Source organism: Xyrauchen texanus, chromosome 1 (genome assembly GCF_025860055.1).
Source record: "Xyrauchen texanus isolate HMW12.3.18 chromosome 1, RBS_HiC_50CHRs, whole genome shotgun sequence".
NCBI classification, from domain to species: Eukaryota; Metazoa; Chordata; class Actinopteri; order Cypriniformes; family Catostomidae; genus Xyrauchen; species Xyrauchen texanus.
In genome coordinates, this window is record NC_068276.1 from 57,059,353 (window position 1) to 57,063,983 (window position 4,631).

Below are 4,631 nucleotides of genomic sequence, written 5' to 3' on the forward strand. Positions count from 1 at the left end.
TATTTCCTGCTTCCATGCTTTGAAAGACAGGACACAAAAAATTAAGAAGAAAAAACATAAGGATATTCTAAAAGAATACTGTCATAGATTAGTATGAATCACATTTACACAATCACCACATAGAAGTCATCAGACCTGCCAAGTCAGACCTGAATCAGTTTTAGCGTTTTAAAATAAAAAAAAGGTTTGAAAAATCAGACATCACTATACCTCCTTTTATTACTTTTTAACCTTGTTTTCACCATAAAAATAGCCACAGAAACTGGCAACAAACAAAGTATGGACGGAGTAGGGAAAAGACCACATGCAGACATACTGTTTGTTGTTACCTGAAATGGCAGTTCTGTCTTGTATTGTAGCAAGAAACAATATTTGATAAAGAATTGGAATGTTTTTCATCTTGCTGATTCTAAAATAAAGTTGTGTCAAAACATAAAACACAGAATAACTCATTTAGTGTTTAGAATGACAAAGTGTTCAGATACTTTCAGGTTGTGAAACGGTGCTGGAACATGTTAATGGGATGATCTACAGCCGTTGTTATTCAGACACATTGAGGATTATTCTGATTTCTTACATCCTCTAACAATCACTTTTAAATTGCTAACTTGGCTAAGAAAAGATTTTGTATCTAATGCAAAGACATTAATTCATCTTTAAATTTGCCATAAGTGTCCAAAATATTCTCATGTCATATTTCATAGAAGTTTCAATTGGTTGACGGATCGACAGACATGGTATTACAGTACAAGGTAAATACTTTGTAAACATATCCTGATGGTACTTGGTGCTGTATTACTCATCTGTGTGCACAATATAATAAAACTAACAATAAAACATACTCAGCCTATTTTGACAGTTTTGACAGCTTATAAGAAATCTTGTTAATAATTATAAACGCTCAAGATATTCATGGAAAGAAAACATTTAGAAATGCAAATGACAAGACTAGAGTTATCTGAAACTTATAAGATAACACACTTACCGATAACAGCATCCGTTTAAGCTGTGCATGCATCTATATGATGCAAATACCTGCTGATTACTAGAAGAGGAAGAAACACAACAACTTCCTTTCTGACACATTTGAATAAAGGAGGTCAGTGGATAAAAAGCATAACCGTTAATTCACATCCTAACAAAACGGCATTGCACTCTAACTAAACTTTTGAAAACACACACACACACACACACACACACACACACACACACACACACACACACACACACACACACACACACACACACACACACACACACACATATACACACACACATGTTGTGTTTCCAAATTTTATGGGGACCTACAGTAATGGTTTTTATACTGTAAAAACTTTATATTCTATCCCCTAAACCTAACCCTACCCCTAAACCTAACCCTCACAGAAAACTTTTTGCATTTTTACATTTTCAAAAAACATAATTTAGTATGATTTATAAGCTGTTTTCCTCATGGGGACCGACAAAATGTCCCCACAAGGTCAAAAATTTCGGGTTTTACTATCCTTATGGGGACATTTGGTCCCCACAAAGTGATAAATACATGCTCTCACACACACACACACACACACACACACACACACACACACACACACACACACACACACACACACACACACACACACACACACACACACACACACACACACACACACACACACACACACACACACACACACACACACACACACACACACACACACACACACATGTTGGTGCAGCTATCATTATGACTCTCTAGGACCATAGACATAATGATTTTTATTCTATACGAACTATAGATTTTTTTTTCCCTACCCCTAAATCTAACCCTCACAAAAAACTTTCTGCATTTTGACATTTTCAATACAACATCGTTTTGTATGTTTTTTAAGAGATTTGAATAATAGGGACACCAGAAATGTCCTCATAAACCACATTTATAGCATAATGCCCTTGTAATTACCAGTTTGTAACATAAAAATAGTCATCGTAAACCACTTAAACCTGGCCACACACACACACACACACACACACACACACACACACACACACACACACACACACACACACGCACACGCACACACACACACACACACACACACACACACACACACACACACATACATACAGTATTTAATATTAATAAAACAGAGCCTTTGAAAACAGAAATAAAAATAAACAAAAATATAAATGTATTAATAGTAAAATATATATATATATTTTTTTTAACTGAAAATATTCAGCATAACTGAAGAATTTACAAAAGTTATCGCTCACATTGAGAATATACATAAAAGTGTTATTTTACAACATACCTGTCCTCTGCAGTTGCACAGCACTGTCACAGTGTTACAACTTTGGCTTTTAACTCTGTGTTTCTAAGTATAACCATCAGTGACATCTATATGGGTTTGGGAGACTCTTAAAAATCTTTTGAGAGTTTTGGTCTTAGATCTCTCATCTACTGTGTTATTTTAACGTACTGTGGTGTACATAAGTTCGAGGCCATTTTGCAAATCTAGGATTTAAACCGTGAAGTTTAAAGTTTAGGTTTGACATCATTTGAAAAATAAATGCATTATTTCTCAAATGTAAGAGAATTTTACTTTTTGGTCTTTTAATTTTTTTTTTTAAGTTTGTATTATCTTGCTTCCAATGAAGCACACAAGATGCTCTTCACAAGATACACACTGAAATCCATGACAGATCCAGTGCATGCTGTCATTTAAGCAAAAATGTGACATAGTATAATGAAATAATGTAATTTGCATTAGTGATAGCAGATGCACCTATTTTGTATTTTGGTGTATTTGACATTTGAATATGGAGCTTGTGCTATGGGCATGAATGACAGGTTTATCTTATAGAGCTGCTTTTTCACCTGATATGCAAACTTTCTGAACTAAAATGTTTATACATGTTTGTACGTTGCACTGTTGTACTAACTAACTTTTGCCTATACCCATCATTTCTATCTCCTGTTGACTCATTGCATGGCACTGGACTGTTGCATTCATCTCATAGCCAGTTATGATAAACTCTCACAAAGCTGTACTGTAGTCTATATGCCCACTTTATTTATCTGCTTTACAGTATGTGCCTAAACTGATATGCCAGATTGTACTGTATAAAGACCTTGACTACAGACCTTACTTACTTTTAATATATGTCTGTTGAGACCCTCCTGTCTGACATTTCCTATGTCTTATTTGCTTTCAATTAAAGTTGCACTTGGTCATGTTTTGTTGTTGCACTGGCTGTCATCTTGGATTTCACAATATACATTGTTTCAAAGCAGCTTCACTGAAAATCATACTGTAATGTTTTTTTATTGTCTTAAAGTTTCTAGTGAACAGTGTCATTGAACAGTGTCAAAAGTGAATTGAAAATCATGTCTTAATGTTTATGTCTTCAAGCCCCTAGTGAACTAACCAAAGGCGACTGTGGTGTGGAACGTAAAATCCACAAGATGTTAGTAAATTAAGAAAAACACCTTGTGAGAAACCATGCTCAGCCAGGGGAGCCAGTTCCCCTCTGTCTATACAGCATGAATATAATGCCAATATTAGTTAAGTGCCAGATATTAGTTATAATCAGCTGGCCATCTGTGCATAAGTGATAACATCAGTAATAATAACCCCCATTACCTATGTTGTAAAAGATATAAGCAGCATTACGGGGGCTGTCTAAAGATTTTTGGACAAATCTAGGTCCGTTCACAAGGTAATCTGCAGCGGAAGGGCGTCAGGAAGTCATTCAGTTTAAATTATGGTGCTCACACACACACTAGAGTTTACTTTGCATCAGTGAACCCTGCAAATGTCTTGATTTCATTTACATACACTCCATTCATAATCCGAAAGGTAAAATAATAACTGAATTCACACAAATTATTCTGTTCAAAAGAGTACATACCCTTGGTTCCCTAGTTGTTTTGCTACTTGAATGCAATAAAATAGGTAGCTATTTTTGGGGTTTCTGATTTTCAACAAACTCATCAAGCAAATTAAACGAACAGATTTCAATGCAAAATAAAATGAACAACAGTGCATTTACAATTTTATACATACAAATAATTTACAAATTGTGTTTTTAATGAAACACCCATTTAAAACTTACTCAGTGAAACGATATGTAAAATAACGTCTTCTAAAGCGATACAATCGCTTTTGATGCGATAAAAGGTCAATATACCAACGCTTCAGGAGAGAGTGGAGTTCAAGCAGCATCTTGTGTGATTTATTCGCGTTGCCATGGATACCGAAGTAATCTCACGTTCTCCACTCAGTTGAGACATCCAGGACGAGCACACAAATGCATCATTTTGAGTAAAGAAACAGATAATTTGACGTCTAAACCCAAATTAATGAAGCTTCTGTACAGTGTTCCTCCTTCTCACTTGTAAACAGTGCTGCTCTTCTGGCTGTGACGCACGTGCCTCAGTTCTCGTGTGTTTTAAATGCCAACGCGATTATGTCACGCACACACCGCTGCTGACCGGAAGCGATGATTTAGAGTTAAAAAAGTACTTAAAGCCTGTAAACAAACAGAACAACATTTAAGTTGATGTATAAAGCTAAATCCTGCATGACCCTTTGAGGTCTCTTTTCCAACTTTCATTGCTACCATTTACTACCTTGCATTATGTG